The following is a 27,908-nucleotide window of genomic DNA, read 5'->3' as shown; positions in this document are numbered from 1 at the left end:
ACTGGGGAACTGAGCTGTCCAACCTCCCTATCATTGATTCCTGCATCTCTAATTAGAATTTAATACCACACCATTACGCACTGAGCCCCTGATCCTCCCTTCTAACCAGCTCCCTGCCCTTTAATTCAATCACACTACTTGGAAATAATGAAAGTTGGGTGACGATTCTCCCTGATCCAATTTCCCTGAGCTTTTAAGCCTTTTTAACTGATCATATACCTTAGGCATAAATTGAGATGGTGTGTGTGCGTTTTCCCCCTTCTTCGTCCTCTTTTTCCCCCCTCGGTTAGGAAGAAGAAACCTTGATGTCATAGAAAACCTGTTTTGTAAGAGCGTTACACGCTCAATTTAACAACAAGCCTACCCCCCGAAGTGCATGAAATGTTATAAAGGACTGGGACATTGGCAAGACTCAGGCGCCCTGTAACATAGAGTAAGTGAGCCAAGGGGGTTTATGTGAACGATAAGCGAATTTCTTTAAAATACACCTGGTAGAGGGTGTTGTTGTTTTTTGTTTTTTGTTTTTTTGTTTTTAAAGAGCATCTTATAAATTGCATTTCTTGTCTCGGCTTCATGTGCTTTTCTACACACTCAGCTTACACCGTCGTTTAAAAAAAAAATAAAACAACAATGCTCTTGAATGTAAATCATCTGAATTCTCAAACGATGGCTTCTTTGTGCTCAGCTCTGTCTTTCTGCCTTAGCATGAGGTTAGCATTTTGTTGGTTTGGGGGTTCTGTGCGGCTGTTCATTTTAATGACACCTTAACTAGCAAGTGAACTTGCAATATCCCCAAATGTGTCTCTTCCACCCCTCTAGGGTGCTCTCCCTCTCTTTTTTTCTGCCTCCGCTGTTTTAGGTGCTCACAGCCCCCCCCCCCCCCCCAGACCCGAGAATGGCTGTCTGTTTGCCTTTTAGGTTCACTGACTACAGTGAGAGAATCCTTACTCTTTAAATGCCCAGGTTCTAGGTTGGGCATTTTTCTTGTCCAGTTCCTCGGGCTCTATGGGTGCTAGCGGGGAGGCAAACAAAGAATTCTGCAAACGGTGATTTGTGGACCTCGGTGGCCCCATGATTTAAGCGGAGGGTAATTTTCATTTGGTTCGTTAGGCTCTAGCAGAATAAGGGAAACTATTTCATTAAATCCTTCCTCTCGGTGGACAAGAGGGGGAATGCTTAGTTGAATCGCCGTGTGGTGTAAACAAACCCTGGATATTTTATATGAATTAAATGTGTAGATAATTAGTTTTATTGCATTCATTACCCCCTTTATGTGCTCTGTAACAAGTCAGTAATTAAAGTAACAAACTCATAAAGTCTTTATAGGGGCATTTAGGCGTTCAGTGTTTGCCAAACTAAGTGGTTTAATTCGATGCTAGTGCCGGGGAGTGGATGGGCGCCCGCTCTCCGCTGCCACGGTGTTTTATTGCGCACTAAACTGCAACGGACGCCGCAATGGATTAAACCAAGACAGCGGCCCCCCAGCCCCGCGCTGCTCCGCCGGGTGAGTTTCAGGTGATGGGGCGTCCTCTGGACGTGAGCAAGCGCTGCTGGCGCGAGTGCAGGCAGCCGGGCCGCCGAGGAACCTGCTGATAGTTTTATGGGGAGGGCTGATGGTTTTATTGCAGTTGCATGTTGTACAATGCGTATTTGATAAAGAAGGGCCCTTGGTGACCAGTGTGCACTTTTTTGTGCACGGGGGCGAAATGAAAATGAATGCGCGCAAGGTTTTACTGCGGCGGCAAACAAATGGCCACGCTCTAAATGGTTTTTCTTTACGGTCACGAGACAAGAGGAGAAAAGAGATGCAAGCATCTGTCTCCAGTCCCCTAAACCTAAAGGCCGGCAGAGACGGATGCGAATCCAAGTGGCTTACAGTGGGGATCTGTCTTTATTTAACGCTCTCATGAATATGAATCTGCTTTTGGACCGGGAGGTGGCTGTGCCCCTGTGGACGCTGCACGTGGAATTTCCCCACCAGGACTTAGCCTGCCCCCACCTTCGGGGTTGGGCGGGGTGTGGGGGTAGGTTGTCCAGCACCTGGCTGAGATCGTCCAAGTTTTTGGAAGCCCTCGAACTTTGGGGTGGGCGTGTGCTTCCCAGTCTTCCCCTGTGACCCTGCCGCCCGCCCCAGGCCTGAACTGGAGGATGGGGATTTGGGAGCGGGCCTGAATGGCACCCACCCCCTGGGCCAATCAACTCCCCACCCCGTTTCTGTGGGCTGCAAGCGCTTTTCGCTGCAGAATAGGGTAGCATAGAATGGGTGTCTGGGAAGGAATGCGTTTTGGCTTCAAGGTCGGTGCTTGGCAATAGCCAGGCCCACACCCCTCCTGGCACCCACTCCTTGGTGCACCCTGAGCGGTGTCTCCGCGCGCGCGCGCGCCCTCAGCTCAGGACGCTGCATCCCCGCCCCGCGCCGCTGGGACCCGATGCCGAGCCGGTGCGAGGCAGCTCCACCCGGGGTCCCACCCGGCACCGTCCTCGGGCCTGAAGCCACTGAGGCGGGCGTGGAGCCGGAGTGCGAGGGCGCTGGGAGGAGCGAGGGCTGTTTGGGCAGCTTTGGATGGTGTTGAACTTTGGGATTCAGTCTGTGCAGGAGGCAGTTCCTTTGGGGAGGGGAGTGCAGCGTTGACCTGGCGTTTGAAACTGGCACCCGAAGAAGCGGTGCAAAGGGGCCAGGACTGGGCCACACGGCCGGGCGAGGTCTGGGTGCGGGGGGGCGGGGGGGGCCGCTGAGGGGAGCGGGTCAGGGAGGTACAAGTGGGGGAGGCAGCGGGCAGGAGGGGGAGGTGCCCGGGAGAGTGGGCGAGGGGCAGGCAGGGCCGAGGCCTGTACTGGGCACCACCTCGTGCTCCCCGCGGCACCTCGCTCGCCCTGGCTTCCTCTCCCCGCCTTGCAATCCCGGCTCCCACCGCTTGATTCCCCGCCTCCTCGGATCCTGGCGCCAGCCCTCTCCCAGGTGCCGCCGGCCCGGGTCTCTCTCCAGGCGCCCCCTGGTGCCCGGCCTCGCCTGAGCGGGTGCCTTCTTCCCTTTGTACCAGGGGACCTCGGCTCTGGGACCACGGTCGGATGAGCAAATGCGCTTGACTTCATTTTCCCCCTCCCCTCTTTGTAGGCCTTGTAGGTTTATTTTGTTCGGTGTCACCGTCCTTCTCCCCATCCCAACCCCTTCCCCCACCATCCCTGGCCCGTCGTCCCCTTTGCCCGTCTTTTGTGGCCCGGGGTCTTGCTTCTGCTCCAAAGATGAAAGGCCTCTGGGGCCAGGCCAGAGCCCAGCCCCAGCGCCCTGTTTTGTTCGAGTTGTGCTTTCTACACGCGAGCTCTCCCCTAAAAGTTGTACCAAATGGTTAATTTAATTATTCCAACTATAGACCAACTGCTTCAGCAGCCTCCACCACGCGTCTGGGAGGAAAAAAGAAACCATCTATAAGAAATAATCTAATAAAAGTGAAGTGTAGAAAAACCCCTCCTGATTTTCAACCGGCACAAATAGAATTAGAGCTTCAGCATCCTTTTCCCAAACAGACCTTTTGTCCAGATCACAACTTGAGCCAACCAGCAATGTGTACAGTGCCTGCTATTTATTTTAATAGAGGCGGGTAGGTAGGGAGATGGATTGATAGATAAATGGCCACATGGATAGATGGATGGTTGATCCATCTTCCTCTGACTTTCCTTTCTTAATATGTGTACACGGTTGATTTTTTTCCCCTGCTGATTTTTTGAATCAATAATGGAAAGGCAATGTTATGTGGTAAAAGAAGGGGGAAAAAAGGTCATTTAAAGCACAAAAGAGGGAAGAGACTACCAGCATATATACCATGAGAAAAAAAATGTTTACATGCTACCCAGTACCAAGTGAAAAAGGTTGAAAGTTTAAAAGAAACTTTTCTTTCCTTTTCTTGCCATTCATAAGAGGGTTTCTTTTTCTTCTTCTTCTTCTTTTTTTTCCTTGAAAGTCAGAAAGAATGTTAGAAGACAAGGAAACAAAAACAGCAAACAAAATGCCATTGTATTGTAGTAGCAATTCATGGGAAAGCGCTTGTCAGCCTCCACATGCCTCACTCCTCCGAGGCTGTTTCACCGCAGGCGAAGCACAATAACATGGGAATGAATAAAATATTAAATACCAGTGAGACTTTCCGAGGAATTTTCTTTTTGATTGCTTTATTTGAGGCTGCATCCAAATTATTCCGGCACAGCGAGGCCACTGCCTGGCAAAGACTCAACTCAGAACCAAGACTTCTCTCAACCATAGAATTAAAAGGCAAGATTTGTCCTCAGGGGTTCTCAAAAAAAAAAAAAAAAAGTTTCTGCAGGCAGCAGCCTTTTCCACTCACCTGCACTAAGAAAATAACGCAGACTAGATTTATTGGGAAGTCATTTCCCCAGAACATAAAGCAAGCCGACCACAGCATCCCCACGCATGACCATCCACTGATGTAGACATTCTCCTAGCATTTTAGAACTTGGCACCACATTTTCCGTTTGCCTAGCAACCATAATACACATGTTTCATAATAGAGACTCTTTGTATTTCTGGTAACTAACCTTCTGGCACTGTGAGACTAGCAATTATTAACTGGTTGACAATAGTGTATACAAAGCCATTAACACAGTGCTTGGCACTTGGGGAGAATGCAGTCAATATTAGACACCAGTGTTATGATCATGCTGCTGCTGCTGCTGATGTTGGTATTTTTGAATTGCATATTAAATACTTGACTTCGAAATTTAGACAATGCATGGACACTCTCTTGCCTATTGATTGTGTATAATGCCTGTGGAAGAGGGTAGACAAATCAAAGAATGGGCTCTAAGATATCAAATGGGAGAAAATGAAGCAACCAGGCAGAAAACTTGTATTTTCTTGGAACTTACTGGAATGCCTGTGTGTGTATAAGTTAAGTATATGTATTGTCTTACATTACACACAGTATTTATGCATGACTAATGTGGTACTTTACTCCTGTATGTAAATATTGTATGCTCAGGATCATGTCGCTTTGAAAGGCATTTGCCCTGGGTTAGCTGTATGGGTTTGGGTTGGAGCTTTATGGCTAACGCTTAGATGGTGTTTCTGTATTTGGATTAACTTCAGAGCTACCCCATAATCCATCCTTTTAAGAACATCATCATGGAAGAGCCCCACTCTACTCCCCTCTTTCTCTCTCCCTGCCAATGCTATGATTAGCAGAAGGGGCTGGCTGTTACCTTTTTTGCAGGAGTTTGGCTAATAGTAGTAACATCTGCTGGGCTGGTGGTGGGGGAGACATGAGGCATTTGATCAGAGGCACAGATGTAAAAGTGACATCTGCTTGTAACAAAGGAAGGAGAAACAAAATTAAATTAGCCAGGGAGGCCTCTCTGTCTGAACCAAAGGCGCGGGGCGGGGGGGGGGGGGCGCTGGGGGGGGGGGACTATTTGAAAAAGGAGGGGGGAAATAATCATGAGCCCCAATGAAGCTTGGAGGGTGCAGAAGAGCGCTTGCAAAGAGGACCATGATTTTCTGGGCCAGAACTGCCAGGATACCTGGAGTAGCAATAGCCTCAGGTAGCAATGTCCTGAGACCTTGAAGTCATCTGTTTATGCTCCAAAGAAAAGGGTCGGGTGAGATTATCCTACTCAGCAGAGCGATGCCCCAACCTATGCGACTATAGTATGGGTTGAGAAATCACTTTCAGGTTGAAACCCCTGGGGTTAATATTCCAGTATATTTTTTGGATGAAAAATTTAGGGAGAAACAATTTTTTATTTCATAGCTATATTAAAACTCCTTCTGCCAACTACTAAGAATGATCATTTTTTACTGACCTCTTATGTGTGCTTAGAAAACTGTATCTGGCACTTAAAACCTACATGGTGATTGAAATCGGGCTCAATTGGGGCGGGGGGAGTGGAGCATAGAGAGGCAATGTGCTCAGCACCCTCCCAACCATTCTGCTAGGAAAACACATGTGTTACCGAGGGGCATCCTCTCTGCCCCCTCCCCCCCGCGAACCCCCAATGATGATCGCCTGAATTTCTCCAAGTGGATTTTGATAGCTTTATATAAATTCATTCCATAATGATAACAGACACCAATGGACCAGATTCCCTCCGCTTCCTCCTTCCAAATCTATAACCAGTCAACATCTGTGCCCACTGGCTCCTCTGCTTTCCTGCTCTATGTAGTGGGGAGCCCATTCTAACCTAAAGCTGATACCTCCACCGAAGTGGAGTCATTAAGATCACTAAATCCACTGAGGATTTTCCAGGCCCCAACTGGCCTGAACGTATAAGTCACTAGGGTTGTATAACAAATAGGCCCAGTTCTTCCCATTTGTAGGCACATAGTAGGATTTCACTCCCCTGCCCCCAAGAAGTTTGATGTGGCCATGTGACTTGCTTTGGCCAATGAAAATTGAATAGCAGTGGAAAGTTTGACTTCCAGGTAGAAGCCTTAAGAGTTAGTGTTCACGAGTCTCTACCTTCTATCCTTCGCCCTGTTTTAGAGCAGCTGACAGAGTTCAGGTGGTGGCTGCTTTGTCAGCAGTTTTGGAATAAGGATGCCATGGAGACGAGGTCCCTGCAAACCCATAATGGGTATGTAGTTTCCTAGATTGTCAGAAGCGTTCTGAAAGAGGTGACATCTTCCGTGCTGAGCACTAAAGGATGATTAGGAGTGAACAAATAAATGGCAGTGAAGTGGGAAAGGAGGAAGTTACAGGCATAGGAATCAATGATAGAATCCCAAGCCAGAGGAAGCATGATGTGGCTGGGAACCTATAAGCAGTTCAATTTAGTTAAGTTTTTTGTTTTGTTTTTGTTGTTGTTGCTGTTGTTGTTAAAGCAGGAGAGATTGGGGGGGACAAGAAAAGGTTTAATGAGATAGAAGATAGGGGAGATAGACTGAAATCAGGTCCTGTAGGACTATGGACACAGTATAGTATAATTTGAGAGGAAGAAATGAGGGAAAGCCAAGACATAAACTGTGGTCCTATTCTAGGCAAGAAATGATGGATACGTAAGCCAAGAGAATAGAATGCAAGGTAAGGAGAAGCAAAGGGATCCAAGAGATGTGAAAGAAGTGGAGTCTTTGGACAAGCAGAGTACGCAATTCTGCCCAGTGCTGGAATTTCAGGTGTCCAAGAGAATACCTCAGAGCACAAACTCTCCCATATCTGCTCACAGGATCTTCACTTCTGTACTTGGGTCTAGAGATCCTCATTAACACACTTACTTCTCTAGGTTAGGTAGACCTTGATGGTATCAACCATTCGTTCATTCAACCCATAATTATTAAATTCCTACTATGTCCTAGAAATCTGCACTTTAGAATACAGTGGTTCAGATACTGTCTTGAAAGCTGACTTTTGAGATGGACTAAACCCAAGTACTGCAGGCTTCTGAGTGGAGGGGGAGCCACTAAGCTGAAAACAGAGCCCCCCAACACACACACACACACACACCCCAGTGCCACTTGGGAAAGTTTGGACACTGAATTTGCAGAGACTAGAACTCCACACTGGATTGGCCACCAGACCTGTCACTGCTCATCTGGGAAAGACCTCAGTTGTCTCAGGTATTGGGATAAGAATGAAGTCCTAACATTCAGTTCATAGAGTTTTTGGTTTTTTGGCCTAAGAAGACTTCTACATATATTTCTCTATGAAAGAAAGAACATAATGGGAAGCGTGTTTGGTGGGAAATCAGAGGAGGCATTTGAAGGTTAGGGAGCAGAGTGCAGCATGGAGAGCAGAGAGAAGAGAGTGACTGGGCTCTGTTCCTCCAACCTTTATATTGAGGTCTTAGGACTGCCTGTGCTATTCCTCCTGGGAGCATTTTCAGTGAAGATGCTGAAAGCCAGGTGTCACCAAGGAAAGAAGCACTGATGGTGAGATAACAGGCATTCTAGAAGGGGGGGAGGAGGGTTAACTATTTTAAGTGGTGCTTCCCTATGTCACTCCTATTACACCTACTAGATATCCATTTTCCTCCACACACAGGGGATGCATGTGCAGTTCCCAGCAGTCAAGGGATTCAGCTGTGCTGCCTCCATCATACACAGAATTAATTCCTATAACATGGTCTTGCATGTGAGTCAGCCCCAGGAGCCAAATGAGAGCTGTGTTGGGAACACTGGAGTCACTCACTATCTGAAACTGCAGCCATGAATGAAATACATATAAAATGCACAAGAATTCTAAACTTCTAGAAACGTTTTTCTTTCTGGACTTCCAAAAGACCCTGTTGTGGTTGGTTGGTTTGCATCATTTTGTTTTACCTAGGAAGTTTGTGGCTTTGCCAGTAATATGCTGCAGCATCATGCATTTTAATGTGCATTTCAGCTGATTCAGAACCTAGAAGCAAATGTAATCCAGGACTCGGGGCAGGCACCATGTGTCCCAGACCTCAGGAGCCAGAAGACAATAAAACAGTTACAATGATGCATGTTTGTAGTATTTCCCCAGTTAGATATAATGGAGAATATTAATTTTCTTTTTAAACACACATTTCCTCTCTCTCTCTCTCTCTCTCTCTCTCTCTCTCTCTCTCTCTCATTCTCTCATTTGCTTACTGTCTTAAGTTACACAGCAGCCTAGAAAATTATGGCGCTGAGTGTTCTCATCACAAACTCACTCTTAATTTTCTTGCCTATTCTTAAGCCTTCACCATCTGAGACTGGGCTTGGTGACAGGAGGAGGAAGAGAGATTTTTTTACGAAGAGGCAGGGAGGCTGCCAGGAGGGAAGTGGGACATAATAATGGACAAAACAGCACAGTGAGTCACACAAGAGACGACAGAGCAGAGGCCAACAGCGTTAACCCAAACCCCAGGGAAACCTCTTGAATGAACAGTGCTAACCGCTGAGAGGTGAGCCGCCAAGCGCCAAAGGACCGCAGTGTGGGGCCAGACCATGGCCTTCCGGAGGCTGGGCTTTCTGAGCTGGCCTTGGCCAGGCCCCGCTTCCTGGGGTGTATTCCTTATTTAGCAATAATCCTCCCACCACCTGCGGAGACTCATATCTAAGGGAGTCACTGATCCCGCCACCTCATCTCTGTGCAGAGAGGGGGCAGCAAGCACCCTCCAAGGGACGGAAATGTTGCTCTTGGGACTCTGTCAGGCCAGAGCAGGCTGCAGGCAGCGGGGAGAGAGAAGCGTGAAGGGGCCAGAGATGGCCCTGGGTGCCCTCTTCCTGTTTTTATTGTTAATGACATTATTTCCTTCTTTTAAAGTAGTAAATATTCTTTATAGAAAATGTTACATGTATTCCTTAAAAAAGATATTTTAACTTTCTTATATAATTTTTCAGTCTTTTTTAAAATGTGTAAATATAATTTTTTTAAAGGGAAATAGTCTCTATGAACTGTTTTGTAACCTCTTCCCCCCGTCAGTGATGGGTCATAAACATTGTCCCATATCATGAAGTATTCTCCTAACATTTTTTATGGCTATTTGGTGTCACACTGCATAAGTCACAGTGTATTTAGCCAACTCTGTTCCCTTGGACATTTAGTTTGCTTCTGGTTAGTAAAGTATATTAAAAACACTGCTCCAGACTCCCTGTTAGCTAAATCTCTGTGCATATCCACAGGGCTTGCTTAGAATTAATCGCTAAAAGTGGATTAATCAGTATACCGGTTACATGATCAAAGAGTACACATGTTTTAAAAAGCTCTGGACGCAGGTTGCAAAATAGCCTTCCAGGAAGATGGTGCCATGTGCCGAGCACCTGCTTTCCAATGCCCACCAACATTGAGTAGGACCAGATAAAAAGTTTTGCCCACCCTCTTCCTGCTGTGCTATTATAAATGAGCAAGACTTCTGAAGGAAGAAGAGAGGTTGCCTTAAGAAACTAGTGACCCTATGCGAAAGGAAGAAATCGAGGATGGATAATTTTTAAGGATAACAGAGTACGAATAGAGTCAAGAAATGGATTAAGAAGATGTGATATATAGACATACACAATGAAATAAAAAAGGAATGAAATCTTGTCATTTGTGACACCATGGTTAGATTTAGAGGGTATTTATGCTAAGTGAAATAAGTCAGACAGAGAAAGACAAATGCCAAATAGTTTCACTTGTGTGGAATCTAAAACCAAAATAGATTTTTTTTTAAAAAAAAAAAAAAAAACCGACTCAGGAACAGAGACCAAAGCAATGGTTATAAGAAGGGAGGAGTTAGGAGGAATGGGTGCAAAGGGGAAGGGGAATACAGTCCAAAATATTGTGATGTTTACATGGTGACAGGTGATTCCTAGAATTAGTGGGATGATCACATTGTAAGGTATAAAAATGTTAAATCACTATGTTGTACACCTGACACTAATATAACCAATATAAGATTGTATACCAAGTATACTTTTAAAAAAGAATACAGTAAAAATGCCAAAGGCTAGCTTTATTTAAAAAATGAAATCTAATAATGACAAGGAGGCCTTTTTCTTATGTATAGAACTAGATGATGAAAGGGATAAATTCACTACTTAGGATTGATTTCTTTGTTGAGAAATGATAAGTGTTTGCTCTTCTGGTAAACACTTAAATTTTCAGAAAGGAATGGAAAATGGGTTCTGAAAACAATAGGTTGGTGATCTCAACAATTTCAGGTAAAATTCTAGATTGGATTAAAAAACAATTAAGGAAAATTTCCCACATATACAGAGGAAAGAGAATAATATCAAGAAAGCATCACGAGACTCTCATCCAAATACAACATTTATTGACTCATGGTCAACCTTGTTTCATCATTTCCACCTCACCCTCAGCCCCACCATTCTGACCCCTGCTGTGTCCCACAACTACTTGGTTTGTCTGAATCAGAGTGGAAACAAGGCTCACACATTGCATTTGATTTTTATGTCTCTCAAGTTGCTTCTGACCTACCCCCACCCACCCCACCGCACCCCACCCTTTTTTCTCTTAGCAATTGAAAATAGGTCACATGTGCTTAGAATTACCCACATTCGAATTTGGCTGATTGCTTCCCCATGATGTTGTTTAATTCTAACCCTTAATATTTTCTGTAAACTGGTAGGTAGTTGAATTTAGAGGCTTCATCAGGTTCAAGTTGGACTTTTTAACAAGCATACTTCATATAGATGGTGCTGTGTGCTTCCTATTGCACCATACCAGGAGGCTGGTTGTGTCTCTTTTTATGATGTCAGATCTGATCTGCTGGGTTGGGGTGTTATCAGCTGGAATTATGCATCATAAAGTTTTCTATTAGCTCTTTATCCAATGATTTTAGGAGCCATTGATGATCATTGCCTAGATTATATTATTTCATTTATTTAGTAGATGTAAAATGATAATATTCTAATTGAGTTATTTTTGTTAATTTATTAGCTAGAATACCTCTGTAAGGAAAAAAACCTTCCTTCATGATATCAATTATTTGGTTCCTAAGGTTGGTGTATGGAAATATTCAGAAATGTATGGAAAGTTCGTATAAATGCTGAATTCTTTCTCTTTTTTTTTTCAGGGGTTTTTTGTGTGTGTGTTTTTTAATTTCTTTATTGGTTAAGGTATGTTTATCAGTTTTCAGAATAATGCATTTGCTCCCTGGTATGACCTTCAAAGATCATTAGTGGGGGATTTTGGTTTATTTGGGGAAAAGGGGAGTCAGCATTATGAACTCATGGGTCTAAATATATTTTATATATCTCCTTTCATTGGAATTATTCTTATTTGTATTCAAATTATCCAGACTTTGACCAGTGGAAGCCTCTTCAATTGGCTCCTCAGTTATTTTGATAGGACCCTAGTGGTCTTTGATAGCTTTCTTGCTAGCTTGTATGATAAGATGTCCCAGACTCATCTTTTATACTTTTTGCCTAGACCTGGTATCAGCCATTTCTCAAAAGATCCCTGGTTATTTTTAGTGGGAATTGGTATTAGAGACCACATTGTGGGTCCTAGATTGGATTTTGAAATGAGTGATTTATGAGTATTTGGAAAGGAAGTGATGGTCACTAGGCACCAGGGTCTAGGTGAATTAAAGTCATCATACATTTATTAAAAAAGACATGGTTCATTCTAGATGAAGGAGAGGAAAATAGGCATAAACAAACAACTGAACACAATACTATGTATACAGAGCTTTGGGGAAATAAACCAGGCATGAAGTAGTTATTATGCCTGGAGTCAAGGAATAAAGCTCAGCAAGGAGGTGACATCTGAGCAACAGAAATAGGCAGGCAGGCAAGACAGAATGGAAGAAGATTCTGGGCAGGAAAAAGAACATGAGCAAAGCATCCGAATCATCAAAGTGCATGACGTGTTTGAAAAGAGTCAGATTTGCTTCATTTCCGCTGACAGGGATAGCGGATTTAGAGAGCAGCCAACTGCAGTAGACATAATGCATCTGGACTTCAGCAGGGCATTTGTCCAGACCTATCATGATATCATTGTGGACAAGATGGAGAAATATGCACTAAACAAGAGGACTATTAGATGAATTAACAACAGTTAGGTGAATAAATGAACCCCAAAGATACTGATTAGTAAATTGACGTCAGCATAGAGGATGGTCTCTAGTGGAGTGACACTGGGCTCTGTCTAGACATTTTTATATACAATTTAGATAAAAGTATGGAGCAGATACTTAACAAATCTTCAGAGCATATGGAGCTAAGTGGGATAATGATAGTCTTAGTGACAGAGTCTGCATTCCAAAAGATATTGGCAAGTTGAACCTATTAAGTAAAAAACAAGCAAACAAACAAGCATGCACACACACACACACACACACACACACACACACACACACACGGGAGAAGCATGAAATAGATTAGGAGTTTAGATCAGCACAATGTGTTATTAGTGTGCATGGGTAACAACAGAGTGCACAGAATGTGGTAGGGGTGCTTGTCAACTCTGTGATATTCGAATACCTCTTGGAGAATACTTTGAAAGGGCAATTGAGAAACATTTCCATTCTGCAGAAGAATGTTGTAATAGTCAGCTTCCCAGAGGTGAAGTGGGCTGTCCCCTAGATCATGCCTGCCATCATCAAAACAGGGTCAATGCGCTGGGAGGTTCTGGAGGAGAGTTGACCATCATAAGAAAGAATTAAGTTCTCTTTTGCATCAGAGAGTCCATGACCCTGTCCTCCCTAGTAGCCTACCTTTCAGGATCCCAAATACTCACATCACTAACGTGGGTGCTTAGGATTCACCCTGAAATGTTCTTCATCCCCCCATAGCCGCACACTTCGGTCTTTTCATCACCCTCCACTGTCAAAGTTGTCATACTGCACTAAGAGTCAGGAGATATGGATTCTGGTTTTGGTTCTTCTAATGCTAATTCTAGGACCTCAAATGTGGTAGATTAAAGATGGCCACAAATTCTATGATACCTCTCCCGTTGAGAGGTGGAGTCTAACTTCCCTCCCCTTGCCTTTGGGCTGGTCTCGGTGACTTGCTTGACCAATGCAATGTGGTAGAGGCCGTGGGGCTTCCTAGGTTCGGTTATAGGAAGCCTTGCCGTTTTCACCCCAGCTCCTTGGAAGCTTGCTCTGTGAGGCCGCCCCAGTATCCACTAGAGAAGACCGAGAGAGATGCCCAGAACATTCAGCGGGGGTCACTCAAACCCTCAGATGCTTGGGTGACCCCAGCTGAAAGCCCAGACATCATGTGAGGCAGAGATGTCGACCCCTCCAAGCCCAGTCCAAACTTTACTGTATTCCAGAACAAAATGAAAGATTGCTGTGTTTCAGCCACTCCGTTTTGGAGTGGTTTATAGCACAGCAATAAGTAACAGAACATCAGGTATGTCGTCCCAAACTTTGGGGATCAATTTTCAACTTGTAAACGGGTGAAAGAACTTAATACTTTCTAAGGCCTCTTCCCATTCTGACATTCCCTATAGTAAACATTCGTGGTCCCAGGATTCCTTTACACTTTTAAAAATTATTCAGGACCCCAAAGAGCTTGTGTTTAGGTGGATTATATCTATTGATATTTGCAATATTAGAAATTAAAACTGAGAAAACATGTAAAATATTTACTTATTACTTTATTTAAAAATAAAAATCCATAAACTATTAAAGCAAAAAATGTTTTTATGAAAATAACATTTTCCAAAATAAAAAAATATTAAAAGAGTGGCATTGTTTTTATACTTTTACAAATTTCTTTAATATTTGGCTTAATAGAACACAGCCAGATTCTCATACCTGCTTCTTCATTCAAACTGTTGCAGTATCACCTGTCATGTAACTTCTAGAAAACTTCACTGAACATGAGAAAGAATGAGAGTAAACATTGTAAATAATCCATTAGTATTGTTATGAGAATAGTTTTGACCCCACTGACCCTTGAATGAGTGTTGGGGATTTCTGGGGTCCCCAGATCATACTTTGAGAACTACTGCTCAATAGAAATTTTGTGGAAAATTAATCTATATGCATTCATTTATAGCTAATGATACTTAACAGGGGCAAATTTTTAGAGTAATTTTCATTTTAACAAGGAATAAAGTCTATCTCAGATGGATCAATCTATAATGGAAGAATATAAAAAACACAGATAATGTTTTGTCTGGTTAAGGGTCCCTCTTCTGGTCCACTTCACAGGCCACTGCCCATTCAGCATCCTGAGTCTGGCCCTGGCCAGAGGGAGGCTATGGCCATAACACTAGACCCATCAGAGACTAGAAGAGAGCAAGCAGGCAATCAAGTTCAGGTCCATGGCCCCTTCACTTTAAGACAATATACCTTTCTTGTTTTATGGGCAGAGAAGGGTTTTATGAGTATTAACAAAGAACTTGAGGTTGCAAACTCTCATTGTGCTCACTTTAAGCAATCAGACTGAGTTCTTCATCATGTTGGAAAGTATGAGAAGAGACTGTTGTAACATGGAGGTAATATGCTTATTTATTTTAATTAAATTATTGAAAATCAGAAATGATATCATATCTAGCCTTTCCTAGCAATGTAGACATTTCCCAGAACTTTTAGCTGCAGATTTTTAGTAATTGCATTGTACTAATCAACTAAAATAGCCCAGTGTAAATGTTAATAAATAAACATAATCATAATCATAACCCTAGACATATCCAGTTGCCAAGGGCTTCAAGAAGTCATTGAATCCATCCCTCTGCCTCCAGGCATGCTTTATCTTCCCATCAACTCTCAGCAGGAATAATGTCAGAAAATATGTTCTCTATTGGGTTACTTCTTCCCACCATCTTTACATTTTTTCAGATATCCTAAACCAGAAAGAAATGACAATTAATTTAAATTACTTTAGAAAACATTAAAAAATTTGAGACACTGAGAAATTTGTTAGACAGATTTAAATAATTAAATGAGTCTTTTTTTCTAGAAACGAGACAATGAGTATACTTTACAAAATACATGCAAACCTACTAAGTCTACCCATGTTGAATATGATTTAAATTTTTAAAGGGTTGGGTTAGAGGATTTTATTTTTTTTATTTTGGTAACAACCAGCTTTAATAAATAATTAATTGAGCATGTTTTACCTCATTCCACTAGGAATTAAGTGTGTTTTGATGCATTTAAAAGCTCTGGGTTTTGAAAAGCTATATAGACTGCATAACTAGCTCATACTTACTTGGATAACTACTGGAGTTATCTAAGATTTATGTAAGTATTTATTTTGTAGTATCTCTTTTGTTACCTTCAGGACCAAATGATTTATGAGAGAAAGTCAAATGACAACCTATCAGATCATGTCCTTTCATTGTGGCCCAATGGGATTGTCTCAAAAGGTAGTTCCTGAGTTATCGAGGACCCTAATAAAGTCCGCTCTTGTTGAGTGCTCCACGTGCTCTGAGACCTAGAGAGCAACTCCTTCTTTGCTGCTGTATAAATTAAGCTCTGACCCCAAAGCCACAAACATAAGCAAATTCTTATGTTTCCAGAGCTCTCCTATCATCAAAGAGGGAAAGAGATACTTCCCTCCCCTTTAGCATGACAAAGCCCTTTGTCCAGACCCTGGATACTCGGGGACTATCTCCTTCCTGACCCCTATTGCCTTCACCAAGGTCACTTTTTAATATTGCAACTAAAATCTTCCACCTCAGCTGTCTAGAAGTTAGTCCTCAAACCCTGCACAAGCTCTATCACGTCTAATACCAATGTGCACTTTACCTTACTCTTCAGTCTTGAGTACTGAGAGATAATTCCATTATAATGCCCAAATCGAATAACATGGTGGTGAAAAGCACCAACTCGGAAGCCTGACTTTAAGCCTGTTTCACCACTAACTAGTTTACCTCGGACAAATACTTTACTCTCTGTAGTTTAAGAATTTCCATGTGTAACCTGGGATTGGGTTAGTCTTTTGATTGTAAAACACAAAACCAAAACCAAAACCAAACTGGCTTATTAAAGACACACACATACACACACACACACACACACACACACACACACACACACTGGGATTTACTAGCTACCATGATTGTATAAAACAGGGGCAAAGGCAAAAACTGAAGAGCTCATTTAAAAAATATATATATATTCCTATTGATTTCAGAGATGAAAGAAGAGGGAGAAAAAGATAGAAACATCAATGATGAGAGAGAATCATTGATCAGCCGCCTTCTGCATGCCCCCTACTGGGGATCGAGCCTATAACCTGGGCATGTGCCCTGACTTGGAATCGAACAGTGACCTCCCGTTTCATAGGTCGGAGCTCAACCACTGACCCACACTGGCCCGACTGAAGATCTCGTTTTATAAGTGGCCAGATTGAGATTCTCCAACTCTGATGTGGAAATGGTTTCTCCTTGTCTGAGTTCTGCTTTCCTCCATGTGGACCACATTCTCAGCCAGGATCTCCCCAGCATTGTACAGGAAGGGGCCAGGTGGTCACAGCAGCTAGCTCCCAGTTTCTATCAAAACAGCTTTAACAAACACAATGAAAGAAGTGCCTCTTTGCCAAGAGTCCAGCAAAGACCCGGTGTGTCTCTCATTGCCTTTGATTGGTCCAGCTTGGACCAATTGTTATGGCCAGGAATGTGCATATTTTCATTGGCAAGGCTTGGGTCATATGCTTACTGCTGGCATCGGGGATGAAATCAATCTCACCTGACTACATAGACTGAGATAGTTCTTGGAAGAAAAATTGAGTTTCTGCTTGCAGATAAAGAGACGGTGGGTGCTGGGCAAGACCAAAAACACAACAAAACTAATCTGTAACTGTCTACTACAGTGGATAACAACATCTACCTTTACCCCTGAAGGTTGTTATGAGAATTAAATAATAATGCAAGAAGAGCACTTGGCACTGTGCCTGGCCCATGGCAAGCACTCCATGACATTAGTTATTATATTAGCTGTTATGTTCCTCAATAAATCTTTGTGAAGTGAATTGTGAATGTTAGTAAAGCCTCAATCATAACCATTCTAAGTGGATGGTATTTCACATATTTAGTGAAAAACCTTAGAGGAGAGGCGACAACTCACAAGCCAACTCTAAAAATTACTACTTGGAGAGCTGTATTGAGAAAGATTCTAAGGACCATATTATGTGGAGTTAGAAAAAAAAGAGGACAGTCACACGTCTTACTCATTCATGTAGATTCAGTGCCTAGCACATACACAGTAGAAATTCAGTCAATTTTTTTTTCATTGAACTGAAAGTAATTAGGTTATGCTGAAATTCTTCCCATGGAACCCAGAGGATATTGGTAAAATTAAACCATGTGGAACTTGAGTGCTGTTATATTTTTTTAGTACTGTTATCATTTTGTTGGTAGGTTTCATGTATTTTTGCATATATTTCATGGCATTTATATTAAATTCATAAATAAAATATTCCTCTATGTGAACTCAATAAACCATTTTAAAACAACAATAAAAATGTCCTCCTGCCCTATTATATATTTACTGGTAATTTCACTGATTTCCCAGCTCTTTAAAACTTAATGAAAGAACTCTGCAGGGTGGCAAGGGAGTGACAGCAACTGTGGTCTGGCTAGTCAAATGCAGAAAGGCTTCAGGTAACATGTGTGGCCAGCTCTCACTGGCTTCAAAGCTCTTCTTCTGACTCACATCCTCAACCACTTCACATATGAAATGACAACCATTCACACTATCGCAAGTGCATGTTGCGTTTTCACTACCCGCTTTGGAGAACGTATGTCAGAAACAACTGCACAACTAAACATGAAATGGCTCAGGGATGGCTAACAGGGCGAGTGGAGAACTCTGGAACCATGGGCAATAATTCCCTGAGCAGAGGGATCATGGATTCAAACCCCAATTCCACCCGGACTTTTGGTAAGTTGCTTCATCTCTCTAAGCCTCAGTTTATTCACCTGTAAAATGGAGCTAAAATATATTAAGAATAAAGAAAAATCAGCCTCCTAGATTATTATGAGGGTAAACAAGATCCTCATAAAGGTCTTAGCATATAATAAGTGCTTAATAAGTGGTAGCTATTATTATTATTATTACTAGAGGCCTGGTGCACGAAATTTGAGCACAGGTAGGGTCCGTAGGCCTGGCCAGCTATCAGAGCCTATCGGGGCCTTCCTTCCCCTGGCTGCCGGCTGCTGGCGGGGCCTTCCTTCATTCCACACCACCCCCTGGTGGTCAGCACACATCATAGTGAGCGGTCAAACAACTGGTTGGTGGAACTCCCAGGGGGACAATTTGCATATTAGCCTTTTATTATACAGGATTGCTTCGATTTAAGCTTCAACTCCTAGGATGTTAGTTGGTATAACTATACATCAGATTAACTCTGTAGATTAAATTGAATGTATGCATAAGCATGTGTGCACACATGTCTAATAACATAATGTTGTGAATTACCTCTTGCTATATTTCATTGCTGTAATATTCTCCAAAATCTCATGCCAAGAATTTTTGAAGTTTCACTCCCATTAATACATGATACAAAAAAAGCCCACTTCATTCTCTTTGGAATGCTTTTTGAAGATTTATTCCTTCTTGGATGTCCTTAGGAGTCCCCCTTATATGCACTGGGTCAGGATTGAGCAGAAATTCAGCCACATAATAGTATTTTGTAAAAGGAGATAAAAAATATCTAATCACACTACACAGAATGCTCTGCACAAACAATGTTACTAAACCCAAGAGATGCCAATATAATTAAACCACCTAAACTCTGCTTTGCTCTCAGTTTTCCTCTGTTATATATTAGATATATCATGATATAGTGTAAGGAGACTTTGCGCTTCCATCACCTGACTACTGAGGCCATCAGCGCATCGAGGTTACGGTCAGGAGCTGACAAAGAAAGGTGACATGTAAGAACAAAACACTGGGGGGGAGGGGGAGGAATTATTAGAAGCACCTCTGGAAGAGTAGAAAATTCCCCTTCCTGAGGGTGAGAAAAAGCAGGGTACTGCTCTTCCCCCCAGCAAGCTGCACACTCCTGGACAAGTCATTTCTACTAACTCATGTCTGTACGACATAAATTGGTTCCGGAAGCCTTCTCAGTGGGTGACTTGCAACATATGCACACAAACTAATCCCCAAGACTTCATATTGTAATATTTAGCAACCTGGCTTTCTATTGGCCAATTATTTCATCATCAGGTATATGCAGAAGTCAATTACAGAGCCCAGCATTCAACCCACGTCCACTTCGCTATAAAACTTGAGACCATACTAAGGGTTTGAGGCTGAAACAGTTCAAACAAAGAGGAAGCTGCACTTTCCTCTTGAAAGCTCAGCAGCCATCAAGCAAATTAAAACAGGGTCTGAGATTTAAACTCAGGAAAAAATTCGGTCAAACTGAGATAAAAAATGAGGTCATTATAGATACAAACTAAAATTATTCCTCAGGCAACTGACATTTATGTTTTCCAATACATTGTCCTAATGACACTGGGAAAAAGTGAGAAAGATTGGGCCAGATTTGTGCTGCTACATTAATTTTTGAAATTGCTAAGAACTACCATTTGGCGAGCATTTTCTTTTGCGAGGCTTCTCACACATTATTTAATCTTTATGACCACCCTATGACGGTGGTTGTAGCCAGTAGACAAAAAACACAAAACAAAAAAAACTGAGGCCTAAAAGGATTATATAACATGTCCAAAGTCAGATGGGAAGTGGTAGTATGTGGAGAGTGATAACCTATTAATCATTTTTGAGATAAATTTAAAAGAGAAAGTCTAACTGTATATTTGTAATATTGTGCCACTAATATCTATTTTTACCAGATTCCTAATTCTAATTTTTTAGAAATTCAAGATTTACTACTAATTTTCATAATAATGGGCTATTTATTAAATATCAACTAGGTATGGTGGTAGGCTAAAATAATGGCCCTCAAAGATCGCAGTTCTAATCCCTGCAACCTGCAAATGTTCATTTATATGGGGAAAGTATCTTTGCAGGTCTGATTAATACAGGTCCTTGACATGGGGAATTAAACTGAACCATCCAGATGGGCTCTAAATGCAGTCACCTAGATTCTTATAAGGGCGAGGCAGGGGAAGACAAAGGAGGAGAAGGCAACATATTCACGGAGTCAGAGATTAGAGTGATGCGGCCACAAGTTAGCAAGAATGCTGGCAACAGGCATGGAAGAAGCTGGAAGAGGCAAGGACCTGACTCTTCTCTGGAGCCTGTAGATGGAGTTCAACGCTGAAGGCATCTTGATTTTTGACCCAGTGAAATAGTTTGAACTTTCTGGCCTCCAGAACTGTGAGAATAAACTTCTATTGTTTTAAGTCACTAAGTTTGTGGTAATATGGTAGAACTGCCCTAAGAATCGAATCCATGTATCATGCCCTGGGCAAAGTGTGTGTGTGTGTGTGTGTTGTGTGTGTGTGTGTTGTGTGTGTGTGTGTGTGTGTGTTTCCCTCACACGAATTCTCTGAAATGGATATAATATGTTAACAGATGGAGAAAGTGAGGCTGAGAGAGGTTACATAAGTGACTAAAATCACAGGACAGTCAGCAGAGCTGGGATTTGAATCCACCTCTCATTAGTCATTAGCACACTTTAAGTTATTTTGGATAAGCAACCAGGAATAAATATGACAACATTGTTGGAAATTTATTTATAGGAATTTCAAAACACTTGGAAGTACATCCTTTAAGATCCCAAAGTGTCTGCAAAGTTGACCAAGACTACTTGTTCTATCTACACACCTCTACTCCTAGATCAAAGGCCACGGTAAGAAATGCTGTAGAACAATTAGCCCTCCTGGCCAAGAAAAATGTATCCCTGGTGGTGGAAAATTTCTGTAACCGCCTAAAGGAAGTGAATACAAAAGCTCAGCTAGATCCATCAGCAGTGTTATTGAACACAGAATTTGTAAAATCGTTATTTGACATGGCCTAAATTCTAAAACAGTCCCAACTGAAGAAAGAAAGGATAATGTTAGCACTGAGTAGTGTTGGTTTCAGGTGCATGTTAAAAGCTGCATGCTAGTGGCCCTTATTAAATGTTATTTCAGCCTGACCCTCCTCGCACATAATCTCTTTCAGTTGGTAAGAAATGAAAGCACAGAAAAAGATACCAAATAAGGAATCTATGGCTCTATAATCATCATCTCATCACTGGTGTTTAATGTATCAATTTTCTGTTTCATCTATGACTAGATTCGATACATATTTTGAGGGCCTATTATTCACAAAGCAGTTTCCACATTAATGCAAAGACAAGCAATCCTAGAGGGACTTGAAGGTATGATCATCACAATAACTAGCAGGTGCATAGCACTAGCTATGTACCAGTGTTGTTCTAAATGCCTTACACGTATTCATTGTTTAATCCTCACAACCACCCTATGGTGTGTTTCATTATGATAACTCCCATTTTACAAATCAAGAAAACAATGTTTAGAGTGATTTAAACTTGTTCATTGTCTTCCAGCTAATAAGTGATTGAACCAAGATTTCAATTGATAGTCTGGTTAAGAAACCCATGTTCTTAACTTTCTCAAATACTAGAACCAGACAGTTGACCAGAATATAAAGTGGAGAGAGATAATGGTCATAAGAAATATACATGAAAGTTACCTCAGTGTTCAAAGAAAACAGCATCTTGCCATTCTCCCTTCAGCCTTCTTTCAGTTCTTCAAACACATTAAACACACACACACAAAAATCAAACTCATGCCTCAGGGCCTTTGAATTACTGTTTCTTCTGCCTGGAATTTTCAAAATGACATTAGAATTAATTTAACTATACTTAATTTTATAAAATATGATCATACTAATTTTGTTATAATTAATTACAATTATCTTACATGTTTGTTTAATAGTTTATTTGTTCATTTGCATCATTAGACTCTCCCTCCCTGAGGGCAGTGCTCACTTCTATCATGCTCACCATTGAATCTCAAATGACAGCCACATAGTAAGCCCTCAACATGGTTCTCGTTGTTGGGCAGCTGTGGGGAATTCAGGAAAGGCTTCGTACAGGTGGTGGTACTGAGGCTGGCTTTGAAAGTTGGCTGAGATTTTACCTTGTGGGGTTGAGGGAGAAGGAGGTTCAGGCTGGAGGAAGCAGCATCCTATCTCTCCGGCATGGTTATTATTGGGCTTAAATGAGAACATGGGTGTGAAACACTTTGTAAAGACTTGTACATTTCTGCAGCCGTGGACTGGTAAGACTGGAAAAATAGGATGATGTCTCCTGTAAATGTAATCCTCATTTACAGATGAGGACACTGAGAGGCCAAAAGGTGAAGTCCCTTGTCCAAGCTTGCCACAGCTGGTGAGCAGCAGAGCCAGGGTTTGCCCTTAAGCCTGGCTAACTCAAAGCCCGTGGAGTTAATCATTACACCATGCTACCTCCCATGTCAAGAATCCCGAAATGCCAGGATGAGGAATTTGTACTTGATTTGATGAATCACTGGGCAGGGCTGGCACTGGGGTGAGGCAATGGAGCACTCTCCTTAGGTGCAAAATTTAAGGGGACACCAAAAAACCTCAGTAATCAAGATAAATATATAATCTTTTAAAAATAAAATCAGCAAACTATAGCCCCCCCATCCCTATTTTGCTATTTTTGTAAATAAAGTTTGATTAAAACCAGGCACAGAGTTAAGATAAAGTGAATGAGGCAGGGTTGTGCAAGCTCAGAGCTTTTTTATATTTTGTTCATCTTGGATTTCTTTGGCATTAACTTTGATTTTTAAAACTATTGTATTGAAATAGTATTCATCTTGCTTATAGAGTATTTTGGCACCCTGCCACCCCCCCCCCCCCCGCATTAAAACTTGCACCCCGGGTGAGCCCATCACTGTCTCACCCTAGCCTAGCTCAGTCTGGGAACTGGCTTTTAAAAGAGTAATCTGGCAGTAACATGTGATGGCTCAGAGTGGGGAGTTGAAGGTTAGGAGTATGTGACAACCACATGCATCTGAGTTTTTGTCCTATTGTTGGCTATTGATGTTGTGACATAGCAGCTTTAGAGTACAAAACATTTGAAATAATCGGGCCAATGATTAGAACTTGGAAATAGTATTATTTTAGATGTATCATAATATATCTTTGCTATTTCGGTAATAAGGTTCTGGCTTTTTTAAGATAAAATGACCATAATGTCAGTTTCTCCTCCCTTCCATTGAGGAGAATAAAGACAGGATTTATTTATCTGCTTAATATCTAGATTTTCCTCTTTTGATCTCACATCAGGCATCTTAAATGCTAAATATCTTTTATCTCTCTGGGGGGTTTTCTGCCTTCGTACAAACTCACTCAGCCACTATATTAACAAATTTTTCTTTCTTGAAATCCCCTCTTACCTGAATTATTTAAACTGATTTTTTCTGAATCCCCTCTAAATATTTAGCTATTTCATAAAGCAAAGCATTTTAGAATGTATCCACTTACTAGAAATGTCTTTGGAAAGCCTTTCAGCCCATTGTGGAATACAATACCCTATTGTGTACTCCTAACCCAAACTAGTTTCAGGCTATTTTTACCACACACGCTCACACTGGTTTGAGCATTTTAATTAAATCAGGCTAACAACCAATCGCTAACTTAGCCAGTAACCAGTCATTCACTGAAAACAGTCGGACAGCTTGTGTCTGTAGATACAGCCTCAATCTTTTTGTTAACAGAGCCATTTTGGCTTTCTCCACTTAATCTCATTAAGAGTGCCTCCCCCCCTTAACCCCCCCCCCCCGCCCCCACCTGACTTATGCCTTTCTGGGTTTCCCTGGCCCAGTGAATGTTTAGGTTTCCAATTACATGTCTCCAGATGCATTTGTTCTGCCCTAAGTCTTTTTGTTCTTTCCCTTAAATCCATTTACTATATTTTGGTCCATTGTATTTTTCATTTATCATTACAAGTTTTAAATACCAGTTTCCAATTTAGGGTCTTACAATTTTAGCATTAGGTATGCATACCATCTGTGTGTGTCAGGACATTATAATATCCTTATCTTGGCTTTCTTTCATCTTTCTCCGGTCCTGGGGATGGACGAAGGCCTTGTGTCTAATAAGTCATTTGCATCAGCATGTCCCAAATGACCCAAGAGATGAGGATAGGAGAGATTAGCATGGTAATCTCATTCTGATGGATAAAATTAGCAAAGATATTCCCCACAAATGGAGAGCTGCCATTGGCGAACTGCTGTGCTTAGAATCAATTACTAAATTACTTTGAGCTCTAAGTTGACATTAACAGAAAAAAATTGCCATCGACCGAAGGGAAATAAGATAAAAAATATGCGATCATTAAATCTCTCGCTACTATTCACGAATGTGACTCACAAGAATGGTACACAAAATAGGGCAGAATTTAATTGCTGACGGTGCCCCCTGTCAACATTTCATCTGAGGCTCCTCCACCGTCTGTGAGCCAGCAGTGCCTTTCCCATTCAGCCTTTGCAAAGGAATGAGAAGCAGGGAGGGAAGGAGAAAACAGGTGAGCAGAGGTCTGGTTCAGTTCCTTCTCTTCCCTCTACGGCTCAGCAGCTATCTGCGGAGACCCAAGGGTGATTTCTTGATGCCTCGGCTACCCGCTCACATCAAGCAGGAATTGGCAGGCTGCCCCTTTGTGTCCAAAGAAGAACCACAGCAGAGAAGGCCTGTTGACGTTCTGAATGCCTTCTGAACCACGTCAACAATAACAGTGCGAAGCTAGTTCTCTCCCCAGTTCTGACCAGGGAGGTAGTGACTATAAACATTTCCTCTGATCATTCCCAGTACTCCCAGCATTTCCAGAAGAGGCTTAGCTCACACAGCATTGCTTATTAACTCAAAACACCTACATTCAGGAAAGCCTTTCCCTATTAAGAAACTCATCTTTGTCTTAATGGGGAGACGGTGCTGATGACAGGTATAAACAGGAAATCAGTTCATATAAGGGAATAAGCTTTAAAATAGCTTCTCTTTTTTTTTTTTTTTTAAAGTCAGAGCCTGGGGAATCCCAGTGGCATAGTAATTGTTAATATTATTAGCACAGTATACATATCAGCTGTCGAGATATTATGAGGACTTGAATTCAATCTCTGTTGGGGGAGTCAGGGTCAACATCATTAACTATACATCTTGTCTTGCTTTCCATATAGATGCCTCAGGGCAAGTGTCTGCCAGATACATCTCTATAGACGGGCATAACCATAGGACGTACAAGGGGCCCATCACACACATCAGTAATAGACAACAAGCTTTTGTTTATCTGAAGGTTTACTGGAATTAACTGATTAGTGTCAACTTGACACAATAACTTTTGTCTACAATGCAGTAGATCATTTTGATGGTTTTATTGATGGAGTGTGTTGTCTAATGTAAATTGTAGGGGAAGTCAAATTTAGATAAAGTCTGGCACATTTTTCTGAGAAAGCTGTTTGTAAATGCACCCATGACAGGACACCTTCTGCAGTCTTATGGATATTACAATAGTAATTGTGATATTAATAACAGTAATTACGAGGGAGAGTTGTAATTGAAATGTATGCAATTCAGTGCTTGGCAAATGCATCTTTAAGGGGACACATTTTGTGCTCTTACAGATATTACAACAAAATTGTGATATTAATAACAATGATTAGAAGGGAGATTTGTAAGTGAAATATAAGCAATCCATTCTTAAATTAAACTTGGAACACAAAACCATTAAAGAGAAATTAGAAAATAAGGCTAGGTTGTTAAGGATGACACAATTTTCATGTAAAAATTGCCTATGAAAATAGCAGAGAAGTGAAATGAGAGTTAGTGTTTATATATTTACATGGAATTTTAAGTAGTAACTATAAGCAAATTTTATCCAAAAGCAAAATTCCAATTTGGGGGGAAAATTCAAAATGGATTCTGTGCTTTGTAGAATTATTTGTGGTAAATATCACCAACATATCAATCCAAGCAAATTACATGCACAGTTAATTTGGAGATGTGTGTAAACCTTGTAGAATAATTAACTGTGAGTATTATTGGTGATTTAAAATTCCCTAAGTCAGATAGTTCCTAGAAAGTCTAGCACTTTAATAATTTTTTTTCAGCTTTGTCCAAAGATTCTATACTAAAATTGTTAACAATTGCAGCTTTCGAAACCCACATTTTAGAAAGAGAAATGATGACTTGCTATAGTCACAGGAGAATTGACAAAATTTACCCTTGAAAGTAGAAATAGGGTGAGTGTCTAGAAATTGAGGAACTTAAAGGAATAAAAAGATAAAGTGAGCCCCTGGCCGGTGAGTTAAATGGTTAGAGTGTCAGCCCACAGACCTAAAGGTCACAGGTTCGATTCCCAGTCAAGGGCATGTACTTGGTTTGCAGGTTTGATCCCCAGCCCGGGTTGGGATGTGTACAGGAGGCAACCAATGGATGTGTCTTTCTCACAAAGATGTTTCTCTCTTTCTCTCCCTCCCTCACTTCCCCTCTCTCTAAAATCAATGGAAAGAATATCCTCAGCATTTAGCAGATGCACACCATTTAACCCTAAAATCACTTCCTACTATTGAGACATAACTTTGTCTTCTTGCATAATAATATGCTTTATTGAAATCAAGACACACAGTGAAGTGCAAAATGGAGTCTTTGTATTTTGAATGTCTCATCTATGATGAGTCCCAACACTGGTAATTTAGGCATCTCAATCTAGGTTTAGGAGAATTATTTCCTAGTCTTAATAGAGAATATACCATCATCTTGCCCCTGAGTTATGCTTCTTTTCCTTTCTTTCTTTCTTTCTTTCTTTCTTTCTTTCTTTCTTTCTTTCTTTCTTTCTTTCTTTCTTTCTTTCTTTCTTTCTTTCTTTCTTTCTTCTTCTTCCTTCCTTCCTTCCTTCCTTCCTTCCTTCCTTCCTTCCTTCCTTCCTCCCTCCCTCCCTCCCTTTCTTTCTTTCTTTCTTTCTTTCTTTCTTTCTTTCTTTCTTTCTTTCTTTCTTTCTTTCTTCTTCTTCCTTTCCTTCTTAAGACTAGCAGATGTCTTTAAATACTAAAGAAAAAAATCACAAATGATTCCCTGCACACTTCTCTCCAGCTAGAGTCTCAGGCTGAAACTAAAGGTCACCTGGGGGTCATCTCAGGCCCTGGTATCTTTCAAACAAAAACACCTATATCTCCTTTCTCCAAGCCATGAACCTGGAAGAATAACAACTTTTGGGGAAGGAAAGAGAAAGGAAAGTTTATAAATTAATCCATCCAAGCATGAACAAACCAATTTAAGTAGAAGAGTGCACCAAAATCAAATGTTTTCAAAATAAAAGAGAGAAAATTATTTCTCTAGATATTAAGATAATGTGAATATCAGTGAACATGAACAGGCAAGCAATTCTGTAAGTTAGAGATTATCATCACCAAACTGAGGTTCTGCCAGATGATGTAACACAAATCTCAGTTACACAATAAACGGCAGGGCTGGAATTTGAACCTAGAATCCAAAAACACTCTAATTTTAACAGTGCCCTCCTGCCTCCCTCTTCATGCCCCCTGTGCTGGGCTTCACTTGACCATCCACCCCCACCCCGCCAGGGTGGTCTGAGACAGCTGGGAGGAGAAGCT

General features: G+C 41.6%; 1 long non-coding RNA gene across 1 annotated transcript; it reads right to left on the bottom strand.

Annotated features, from left to right (window-relative positions):
• Nucleotides 1-14,921: 14,921 nt before the first annotated feature.
• LOC132227499 (uncharacterized) lies at nt 14,922-24,380 on the bottom strand. The gene is made up of 3 exons (XR_009451194.1): nt 24,310-24,380; nt 21,967-22,097; nt 14,922-15,197 (listed from the first exon to the last, which is right to left on the bottom strand). It is a non-coding gene; the product is annotated as an uncharacterized LOC132227499 (long non-coding RNA).
• Nucleotides 24,381-27,908: the final 3,528 nt, after the last annotated feature.

The sequence above is a fragment of the Myotis daubentonii genome, chromosome 1, assembly GCF_963259705.1.
Source record: "Myotis daubentonii chromosome 1, mMyoDau2.1, whole genome shotgun sequence".
Lineage (NCBI taxonomy): Eukaryota > Metazoa > Chordata > Mammalia > Chiroptera > Vespertilionidae > Myotis > Myotis daubentonii.
Note: the sequence above shows the minus strand (reverse complement) of the source record. Positions and strands in the feature narration are given on the sequence as shown.